Below are 12,432 nucleotides of genomic sequence, written 5' to 3'. Positions count from 1 at the left end.
TATCATTGTATAGCTCTAAACCTTCCCAATTGTATGTAGAATCTTATTGTTACTCTACATTTTTGTATACACTAATTTACAGGATCATTTTAAAACTTCATTTTCATCTCCTGAAAAATGTAAAAAATGAGTTACAATGTTAGTACTTGGGAGGGTCGATTTCATATTCTGAGTTTTTTTTTCGGATTTTTTTTTTCACTTGAATTTGTTATATATCTCCAAGTAGGCTATATTACAAGGTATTCCAGATGTTCTGATTACGTCAGTGAACTCAAGAGACGGAGAATTCAACGTTTCACTAATAATTTGAAAGTGTTAATTTGAGGGCTGCAAGTTTTTTTCGTTTTTAATGATGAGTTTTTATTTAGCTTGACGAGTTCTTTATTTAGCTTGACTAGTTACTCCCTTGGTTTGAATTGTAAGTTTAGTTTAAATGTAGTTTTGTTTATAAGTATGAATAAGGGTGTAATTGTTTGTCTTATTTGAACTGTTGTATCAGTGAAGCGTGATGAGTCAGTGAAGTTATGGTTTTATGGTGTAGTGAATAGTTTCGATCAGTGATAATTTATAGTGTCAATGAAATGTGTTCTATAGTGTCAGTGAAATGTGTTATATAGTGTCAGTGAAATGTCTCATAGTGCCAGTGCAGTGAGTGAAATGAGAGTAAAGTGAAAGATTATTATCCGTACCAATGTGAAACTTATGTAGGGCCTTTACATATGTAGGTTGAAATGTAAAATTAGGTTCACTTATTAATTAGGTTATTTTATTAATTATTATTAATTGTAATTTTTGTGATAATTGTATTGTGTATTCTTATTGTATTGTGTATCTAAATTGTATTATGTATTGTATAATTGTAATGTGTATTGTTTATATTGTTTGTACCACTGCCACCGGGTGCTTGTCCACTTGCAGTGTAAATAAATATATACAATGTGTGTTAAATACAGTCTCAATCTAACAATTAATATTGTCTATTAGCCATACCGCACTTTTACCAGAATCCAACGAACATTTATTGTTAATTATTTGCAAAGTAATATTCACACTGAGTTAATACTTACTTACTTACAAATGGCTTTTAAGGAACCCGAAGGTTCATTGCCGCCCTCACATAAGCCCGCCATCGGTCCCTATGCAAGATTAATCCAATCTCTATCATCATATCCCACCTCCCTCAAATCCATTTTAATATTAACCTCCCATCTACGTCTCGGCCTCCCCAAAGGTCTTTTTCCCCTCTGGTCTCCCAACTAACACTCTATATGCATTTCTTGATTCGCCCATACGTGCTACATGCCCTGCCCATCTCAAACGTCTGGATTTAATGTTCCTAATTATGTCAGGTGAAGAATACAATGCGTGCAGTTCTGCGTTGTGTAACTTTCTCCATTCTCCTGTAACTTCATCCCGCTTAGCCCCAAATATTTTCCTAAGCACCTTATTCTCAAACACTCTTAACCTATATTCCTCTCTCAGAGTGAGAGTCCAAGTTTCACAACCATACAGAACAACCGGTAATATAACTGTTTTATAAATTCTAACTTTCAGATTTTTTGACAGCAGACTAGATGATGAAAGCTTCTTAACCGAATAATAAATAACACGCATTTCCCATATTTATTCTACTGAGTTAATACTCCAATTCCAAAATAATTGTATTTTCCAAAATTTCCATTAATCTCCGCCAAGAGTACAAATCAATCTTCAACAATTTCCGCCGACATCGGTATTAAAAAACAGAGATGATAAAATTAATCTCCATAAATAAATGGTATGTAGAGACAAAATCAGTTATTCACGTGCAAAGAAACTTCCGTCATGAGTGCATTAAGGATCCGATGACAAGACTATTAACCCTTAACTTGGCAAACTTCATTTCTCACACTAGTTTATTAAACCGTGTCGGACTGTAAAGAAAACAACTATCGCAATGTCCATATTTTATATGTTGTGCAATATTATAGTATTGTGAAATTTTAATTTTTCTACCATTTTTTTTCTATTGTTCTATTAAAATTATAGCATATAGCCTGTTAACCTGTTGTATCCTATAGGATACTTTGCCAATTTAAGGGTTAAGGAGTGGTGTAGTAAGTTTTTGGCCAACGGTAGTGTGTTGAAAGGGCACGGAGGCGGGTATCCCGTTATCCCGGAAGAGGCTGTTGAAAATGTGCGGAGATCGTTTGAAAGAAGTTAAAAAAAGTGAATCAGACAAGCGGCGAGAAAACCTTGAATGAAACGATCAACAGTATACAAAATTCTTCACCAACGATTTCATTTTCACGCCTACAAGGTATAGATTTTACAGCAAATCAAACCCGACCACCGACCAAAGCGAGAATAATTTGCAATCGATTTATTCATTTTATTTTTTTTATTTTATTGGGTTATTTTACGACGCTGTATCAACATCTAAGGTTATTTAGCGTCTGAATGAAATGAAGGTGATAATGCCGGTGAAATGAGTCCGGGGTCCAGCACCGAAAGTTACCCAGCATTTGCTCGTATTGGGTTGAGGGAAAACCCCGGAAAAAACCTCAACCAGGTAACTTGTCCCGACCGGAAATCGAACCCGGGCCACCTGGTTTCGCGGCCAGACGCCCTGACCGTTACTCCACAGGTGTGGACTTTGCAATCGATATGCTGGATCGTATAGCTGATGACAATTTTTTTTTTTTGTCGCGCATAATGCTTTCAGAACAGACCATCTTCCATACTTACTTACTTATTAGCTTTTAAGGAACCAGGAGGTTCATTGCCGCCCTCACATAAGCCCGCCATTGGTCCCTATCCTGAGGAAGATTAATCCATTCTCTACCATCATATCTCACCTCCCTGAAATCCATTTTAATATTATCTTCCCATCTACGTCTCGGCCTCCATAAAGGTCTTTTTCCCCTCCGGCCTCCCAACTAACACTCTATATGCATTTCTGGATTCGCCCATACGTGCTACATGCCCTGCCCATCTCAAATGTCTGGATTTAATGTTCCTAATTATGTCAGGTGAAGAATACAATGCGTGCAGTTCTGTGTTGTGTAACTTTCTCCATTCTCCTGTAACTTCATCCCTCTTAGCCCCAAATATTTTCCTAAGAATCTTATTCTCAAACACCCGTAGTCTCTGTCCCTCTCTCAAAGTGAGAGTCCAAGTTTCACAACCATACAGAACAACCGGTAATATAACTGTTTTATAAATTCTAACTTTCAGATTTTTCGACAGCAGACTGGATGATAAAAGTTTTTCAACCGAATAATAACAGGCATTTCCCATATTTATTCTGTGTTTAATTTCCTCCGAGTATCATTTATATTAGACCGTCTTCCATATTTCAAGTCAATTGCCACAATGTGCGAATTTGGAGCTCCGAAAATCCCCGAAAAGCGCAAGAGCATGTGCGTGGTAGTCCAAAAATTAATCTTCTGGACAATCACATTATTGGACTGATTTTCTCCACTGAGAACACTGAACTGAAAACTTTGTGAGTTTTACAATCATTTTCATGCACAGTATTATTTTTAAACAATTTTTCCTTTAACTCTATGTGTTTCAAATGTTGGGGATCCATGTTGGACACTCTGTATTTAAAAAAAAATATATATTAATTCTGCTTTGACACGGACGCGAAACAGACGTGTGCACAATACATGCGAAACTATAGAAAGTTAATACAAGCTTGGCATTACTCACATACAGATGGATAAATAGTAATATACCGTGTCCCGCTTAGAGGAATCGAGAAATAAATGCTCACCACTTAAAACCAGATGAAAATATCTTTGTGATTTACTTTTGACAAGATAGAAAAACTGTCCAAGTTTATACAACAATGTTTGAAAACAGCTGCATTTTTAACTTTCGTTTGTTTTTGCTAGGGCACTAAAATAAGTCTGGCGCCATTTTGTAGGTGAACACGCTATGGTAAACATGTGGACACCACAACAGAAAATTTAGTGCGTGCTGTAGCTAGCAGAAGAACCCCTCATTTGACCATTCGTCTTCTTTTTCTTTTTCTTCGTAGAGGCTACAGTCACAGGAAATTCAAAATTTTGTTGTTGACCAACTTCTTCCAGGATTGGTTTTTCAGCAGGATGTTGCTCCACCCCTTGATCTTCAACGGGTACTTGAGTTCTTGGATGGAAAATTTCCCGATAGGTGGATCGGAAGACGAGGACCCCTTGTCTGGCCACCCAGGTCACCCGATCTGACCACCTTGGATTTTTTTCTTGGGGCTTTATGAAGGATGCCATGTATCAAAGAGGCAGAGCTAACAGTTTGCAGGAACTGAGGCAACGCATCATCACAAATGCAGCTGCGCTAGTGACTCCACAAATACTACAGAACACTTGGCGGAAGGTTGAATACCGTTTAGATGTTTGCAGAGCAAGTCAAGGCGCACACATCGAGTTGCATTGAGCATCCACCGAAACTCTGAGAGTTTTTACATCAAGTTATATAAAAATATATTTTAATAAACCATTATTTACACTTAAAATCATCACTTATTTCTCGATCCCTCTAAGCGGAACACGGTGTATTAACTGGATTTCACAAAAAAAATTATTTGCTTGTGATCTTAATAGTTAATTCACTTTTAATTCATTAATCATTATTATTATTATTATTGTTGTTATTATTATTATTATTATTATTATTATTATTATTATTATTATTATTATTATTATTGTGGGATTGAATGTTATTCATAGCTCATTTCATTCCGTTAATTAGAGGCATTTAAATCATATAGAAGAGTGTATTTATTTATCCTAATTAATTTACCTTAATTCCTGTATAGACATTATACGAAACCATAGCGATTTTCTCAAATTCGCTGAGAGTTTTCCGTAGGTAAATTTACTCTCAACTGAAGTTAGTAATTTTATCGGTAAACTCAAATCCTTGTGTCATTACCTATGTTAATATGGAATATTTTTAATGCTAAATATAGGAAGGGCGATTTTTGATACAAAATGTTGGCATTATTATTACATCTCAATTTGTAATCATTCTGTGTTATTGTATCAATCATACTTTGTGCTGAATATTTTTAATTGAAGGTTTATGTTTCCTATATTATTATTATTATTATTATTATTATTATTATTATTATTATTATTATTATTTATATTATTATTGTTATTGTTATTATCATTATTGAACAATTCATATGTTGCTATTTTCTACACTGCAACCAAACATGATCTTTTCTATAGGCTCTAGTTGTACATACTTTTTTTAAATTTAAGTAGATGATGTCGCTAATTCTGCATTACACTAGCACCACAGTCTAGTATATATAGTCATTAAGCTCAATACTTAGGAAATATGCATCCATAGATACTTGCTAACCACTAGGATCGCTACTATCGCCTTATCACAGACAATGCGAAATAGAATCTGCACAGTCTATTGTTCCTAGTACCCTCATCAACACAAGCTTCGTGACTGTATATACTAGACTATGCTAGCACTTAAAAACTCCAATTCAACGACTTACGCGCCCGGGTGTGGGTTCGAATTCCATTTACCTGGTTAAGTTTTCCCTAGGTTTCCTGGGTTTCACATATACTGGCTATGCCTTCACTTTTATTGTAGCTATGTGAAGAAACATTATAATATAATATTAATTAGTATTTTGCCTCTAATTTAGGTCTGAGATTCATGATTTTAACACTAGACAAGGGGGCAATTCTATCTGAAGACTTTGTCAGATTTCATCGTTAACTCAGAATCACTGGATTTTTCTGAAGTCACCAGGGTAGCACAGTCGACTAAGGCGTTTGCCAGCCGATCCGGAGTGGGTTCGATTCCCGTTTGGACTGATTACCTAGTTGGGTTTTTTCCGAGATTTTCCCCGACCGTAAGGCGAATGTCAGGTAATGTATGGCGAATCTTCGGCCTCACCTCGCCAAATAGGCCTACCATCTCACTATCAGTTCCATCGACGCTAAATAACCTAGTAGTTGATACAGCGTCGTTAAATAACAAAACATCTCCAACTATGACGTGGTGCAGAATTCGAAACTCCACACTACTATATGTTGAACACTATGAAAATCTTATATTTAAGTGTATCATTTTGTATGTAAGAGGGCAAAATAGAAGTATAATCACTGAAAACTTGCAAATCTGTCTGTCTGTATTATTATATATACTAGTGGCTTGTGCAGCAAATGATGCAAACTAAGTTCATTAGACGCTCAAATAAACATTTTTCAGATTTATTTTCAATGAAGAATACTAGACATTCTGAAAGTTATTTGCTTCCATGATAATGAAAGATACTCCCTCTCGAGCCAATACTCAAGAGAACCATGCATATAAATATCTACACCACACCGCCATTAAATATATGAAAAAGACCCAACCCCACTTGATTAATAACTATAAAAATATTTGATTTTAATAATATTATTATCTTACGTAAGTTTTATAGCTTTGAGTAACATATACTATATATATATATTATATAGCCGCCACTCAGTAAAATATAGAAATCAAAATCTAATTTAAGTTATTCTCTACATCTACTTACATAACCCCAAAACGTTTCACTTTCATATCATCAATATAGCATTAATATGTATAATTAATGAAAAATAGTCACATCATGGCATTAACTACAATCATATTTCATTTCTAATGGTAATGTCATCAAACTACCTCAAGTTTTGTAGTTTTTAATATCCAATACACAGCTGTGCCCAGAAAATTACACACCACAGGATCGAACCTGTAAATTATTTTTAGTAAGTTAAGTAAAAACTTAACTTACTAAAAAATAATTTACCAATTTAATTTCAGCTCTAAATATGTCAGCATTCTTGCAGATCATGGCCTTCGTGTAATGTTGTTTACTGTAGTGTGTATTTTGTTGTTTTATTCTGAAATGCAATTAGCTAGTTCTCAAAACTGACGACAGATGGATTTTGGAAAATAGAAAAATTATGTTGAAAAATTGACATTTCACTGAAAACTACTATTTTTCTGAAAAACGTTGAGTTCCAAGCTTCAAAATGAGGGGTCATTTATTAAAATTCGTTCAGCCGTTTTCCCGTAATTTCCATTACCAGTTCAAATTATATATATGTGTATTGTGTTGTAATATAGAATATTAACTTACGAAGCTGCTCGAGATATGCTCCGTGTCTCACCTGCACTAGTAGAGTAACACTGCAGGCAGGAAGCTACTTCGTCAGCGAACGGGCCTCCGTACCGATGCAATATGTCGCACTGGCATGCATAGACTGTACTGTTTGGGCATGCTGCCAAAGATATCAAATACCAAACTCCTGACAGTGTTGAATATTCCAATATACGTTTGCAGATAAACTTATCGTCACTTTAATTAGAGACAAAAATGCGAATCGGTTACATATTTCTATGCCGCAGCTTCTGAAGTTCGTAAGCGAAAGCCAGGAATCCGCGACAGAAATGAAATAAATTCGACTAAGCGGCGAATACAGAAGAACAGCAAACCACACAAGGCATTGCATGAGACGAAACTCAAGGCTCTCTCATTTTTTAGCAAAGATGTTTGTATTACAGGAATGTTTAACGATTCTGTTGCGTCCTCCGTGATTTAGCTTTGTAGTAGTGGTCGTCAGCACTCGTTGAAATGTGCAATGGGTACGCGGTGCCGTCCCGTGTGCACTGTCGTGCAACAGGGAGAGATAGAGAGCATACCCGCTAGCAGCTACGAGAGCACTATAGTGCACTGCGTTTTCCGCGGGTAAGAGAGGCTAGCCCCAGCGTGCTCTGTACTGACGACCCCTGCTTTACAGGATGTAATACTGGCCGTTAGATGAGAAGTTCGCAGGTTCAAATCCTGCGGAGAATGTTGGATTTTAAGCGACGATAAAGCTCTTAGCATGGTTTCCTGCGATAGAGTGAATGTAGAAGGTTCGCAGGGGTGTATTTCAGGCCTGGCGGGCCCTGATGGCGCCAGGGCACTTTTATGATTTCTGTATAAAATCAATTAGGCTACTGGACATTATTATTAACATTATTACATACTATAGGACCATCTTTAAATTATATATTATTAACCCTTAAATTCGCAAAGTATCCTATAGGATACAACAGGTTATTAAGCTATATGCTTATAATTTTAATAGAACGATAGAAAAAAATTGGTAGGAAAATTAAAATTTCACAATACTATAATATTATGCGACATATAAAATGTGGACATTGCGATAGTTGTTTTCTTTACAGTCCGACACGGTTTAATAAACTAATGTGAGAAATGAAGATTTGTCAATTTAAGGGTAAAGGCCCGGTTGCAGAAACATCGATCAAAATATGATTGGCGATCAAGGAGGGTTTGATTGGCCATCAGTTCTATTTCTGTTGCAGAAAGAACAATCAGTCGGAGGTCAGTCTTCCATCAGATTTGATCAACAGATTTTTGCTGGTTAAGTCACTGACATCGATCAAGTAGGCTATTTATGTTGTTCTGTTTATAATGCAGTAATGTATATAGTAAATAGTTATAGCGTAACAATATTGTTTTCGACATAATGGATTCTTCCGATGAAGAAATTTTAGAATGAAAAAAAAATATTATTAAGAAGAAGACATTTCCGTGATAGACATGAATTGTTTTTATGTATAATGACAGAAAATTTGAGCAAAGATTTAGGTTAAGTAAGGATTCGTGTGTTTTGTTACTTTTAAAAATTGAAACAAATATGTGCAGACAGACAAATCGAAACCTTCCACTTTCTCCTATGAACCAAGTTCCAATAATGCTGAGATTTTATGCTGTTGGAATTTTTCAGGCGGTCTTGGGTTATCTTGTTAGGGTCACAAATCAACTATTTGCCGAGTAGTTAGGAATGTTACGTATGAAATTGCTTTGTTATGGCAGGGTCTCATAAATTCCCAAACTTCAAACAGGGAACGATTTGAAATCCAGAGAGAATTTTCAGCCATGTCAGGATTTCCAAGAGTAGCCTAATGTTGGTTGTATAGACTGCTCACATCACCATCCAATCGCCTGGTTGAAATGATGCCGAACTTTATCAAAATAGAAAAGGTTTCTTTTCTGTGAACATACAGGCAATATGTAGTCTACACCATCATTGAAATTCTGGAATGTTGTAGCCCGTTGGCAGGGTTCTACACATGACAACACAATATTTTTAATGAGTAGGCTACGAGCTCCATTTGTAAACAGAGAGATGGGAAATGGAATTATTTTGGGTTATATTCCAATTTCTTGTCGACTCCCCTAGCAAATCCCACAACAGAAGCCCTTCACGTTTTTTTTTTTTTTTGTTTCACTATATTGTAGTCTATATTACAAATAGAATCCGCCTGTTTCCTTTCTACAAAAAGCAACAAAACAGCAAAACATTTACTTGAACATTCACTTGTTTTCCTAGTCACCGCCCACTTGATGCATTCGTTTCGCGACTTTTAAATAGAATCAAATTGGCTGTGGTTGCTAATAGCGCTGTTGTCAAATGTATTTCTTTCTCAAATCAGCAATTAGTAAATTAAGATAAGTTGATTGGAGATTCACGTTTGTGCAACGCAATGAACAATCAAATAAATCAGACATCAACTGATTGGCGATCAGGGACTGATTTGATTTGCGTTTCTGCAACCGGGCCTAAGACTAATACTGGTATTCTGCCTCTGATTGAGGCTCTGGATTACACTGGGTGAACAGTGTACAGAACAGTTTTCACGGCCTCGTGCAGCCTTGAGTCCCCCACCTCCGCGCGCATAGCCGGCCAGCCGTGAAACCTGTTCTGCTCTATACTTTTCACCCAGTATGTTCAGTTACGGAATTAAAATTTGGAACGAGTCTTGATTGGAGTCCACCTGTATGTAAGCAACAGTTCCACACGACTGTCCACAAGTGGTATATATACAAGGGCTCTTGTTCACTGTACAATCGCAGTGTGTTGTAAGCGAAACTTATACAGTAAGGGAGCTCCAAATTTTATTTTCGTATCCGTACATCTATTATAGGCAGTATATCTCACTTGACGATATACAGTATGTCAGAGGAAGAACAATTATTGTTTATATGCATCTGAAGTTCTGAAGTCTGATTAGTGTAATATGTAGCTAATCGGCGGTGTATGTAATGGAGGGGGAAAGGAAGTGGCCACCCTATCCTATTATCTCCTGGTCTATCGTAGTTGCCTTATAAGTGGTGTCTTCTTGGTATCACTTGTGAGGTTCAGATCTGTCTTCGGATAGTTGACTAAACAACAATTAGTGGTACTCATATTGCATTACTGCAGTCAAATTTTGCATTTATAAAAAGTCATATTTTGTGCATATTTAAATCATTGCACAGTGAGGTCTACTCCGCAGAGCTAACAACCCCTGTACCTAAATTCGAACTAATGTATTTTCGTTTGACATTCCGTAAGTATTCCTGCGGAAATTATGATGATGATATGATGTTGATGATTATGATGATGATGATGATGATGATGATGGCTGCGACGGAGACGCGAAGGCAACTACTGCCGGTGCTACCGAAATCCCAGAGACAGGGCATTTTTTTTTTTTTTAGAAATACACCACTGGAGGTTCGTGTCGTAGTTTCAAGGCACGTAAAAGAAACCTGTCCCTAATAAAGGGCTCTAGACCTGATTTATTCGCTGTTTGTTATCCATTTTGAATAAAGACGCTGAATAACCCCTGCCGTTGAAAGAGTCATTAAGGGATTAGGCACAGCTTACAGCAGTAAAATTTTTGGAAATATTCAACATTTTTTTTCCTCCATTACTGTATCGTGTACAATGATGAAAATTGGTATGTGTAAAACACTGTACTTCTGCTATATGAAAAATATGTTTACAGTTTAAAAAAAGTTATTTATATATTTATTTTTACAAATTCAAAATGGTGGCAGTTCACTGTACAATGATGAAGCGTTTCCCTCATAATTCATAAACTTGTTAACTTTTTCATGTTCTCTCTCTTTTATTTTATTGCTGAAACTCATGTTTACAATATCATGCTCTTTCAACTACATTCCTTAATAAATAATATTTTTTTTTATTTTGTGTTAGAAGAAAGTACTGATACTTGACCATTTTTTTTAAATTATATTTTATCAGACAATCTATCAAAGGTAGAGAAATAATCTTCCATCATATTTTAGATATAACATGCATAAATACACACAAAAAATTTCATCACAGAATGTTGGATATTTTTTTAGTTATGTGGGAAATGCTTCATCACTGGACAGTGAAATGAATTTTTGGGGGAAAAAAAATATCGAAATGTTTTTAAATCGTGAAAATATTTTTACATATAGCAGAAGGACAATGTTTCACACACACCAATTTTCATTGTTGTACAAGATACAGTAATGGAGGAAAAAAATGTTGAATATTTCCAAAATTTTACTGCTGTAAGCTGTACGTACCTAACCCCTTAAATTACTACTACTACTACTACTACTACTACTACTACTACTACTACTACTACTACTACTACTACTACTACTACTATTTCTGTTGCTACCACTATCACTGCCATTCCTATTACTTATACTGGCACTTCTTTACTAGTAGATCTACTACTACTACTACTACTACTACTACTACTACTACTATCACCACTATCACTGCCACTACTACTACTACTACTACTACTACTACTACTACTACTACTACTACTACCACCACGACCACAACACAAAAAATAGTTTCGAGTAGTATTTGCGCCAAAAGAAATTTTCTATTTTTCTTTTTCTGGTTGAAGAGGTTTTTTTAAAATGTGTTCTATATTCCTTTATTGTTTAATGATACTTCATGTTAAAGTAAACTCTACACTGAAAACAAATTAAGGATAATTTTACACATATTCTAATTTGAATCGTGTTATTTATTAATGTAGCCAAGAAATGAGACTTCATAATGTTGTGTCAACTGTAAGTACAGTGTTGTTTAATTCTGGATGATTTCAAATTAATAATAACCAATCCAACAACTTGCGGAACTATTCGGATATCCAGAATAATAAATGGCGATAAATATGGAATGTAATAATTGACAAAGGAATAAAATCCTGGACGAGAGAGACAGGTAGGTCTATTGTTTGGTACCAGAAGTCGACAACAATACGCTGATAGAGATCACTGCAATACGGCTCGGCTGTTTGTAAAGATTTATGCCTCATGAAAGTTCAGCTCTACAATAGATTTGAAGGTTCAATGGATTTCTTTATTGTGGCAAATTCTAGTGTCGACGAAAGCACTAGGAGCCACGTAGACTGAAAGGAAACGCAGCCAACTTATTCTGAACGATATATAACACAATGCAGACGTGTCTTTAGAGCTCAATTTCAAGAGTATCTCGAACAGTATTGAGATGAAAAAACATAAGCGGTAATGTTATTTTGGGAGAATGAGTGATAAAAATAGTATTGAACATTGGCTGCTTT

The 12,432-nt window shown here is 35.7% G+C and overlaps 1 protein-coding gene across 2 annotated transcripts in view; it reads right to left on the bottom strand.

Annotated features, from left to right (window-relative positions):
* LOC138696809 (leucine-rich repeat-containing protein 15-like) overlaps positions 1-7,419 on the bottom strand; it is a 39,964-nt gene extending 32,545 nt beyond the window's left edge. Inside the window, exon 1 of one of the 2 annotated variants that reach the window (XM_069822229.1) lies at positions 7,164-7,419. The gene's annotated coding sequence lies outside the window, so the exon portion shown is untranslated. The remainder of the gene's footprint in view (positions 1-7,163) is intronic. The other variant, XM_069822230.1, reaches the window with a different exon arrangement.
* Positions 7,420-12,432: the final 5,013 nt, after the last annotated feature.

Source organism: Periplaneta americana, chromosome 3, assembly GCF_040183065.1.
Source record: "Periplaneta americana isolate PAMFEO1 chromosome 3, P.americana_PAMFEO1_priV1, whole genome shotgun sequence".
In the NCBI taxonomy this organism is placed as follows: Eukaryota; Metazoa; Arthropoda; class Insecta; order Blattodea; family Blattidae; genus Periplaneta; species Periplaneta americana.
This window is presented reverse-complemented; position numbering and strand designations above follow the sequence as displayed.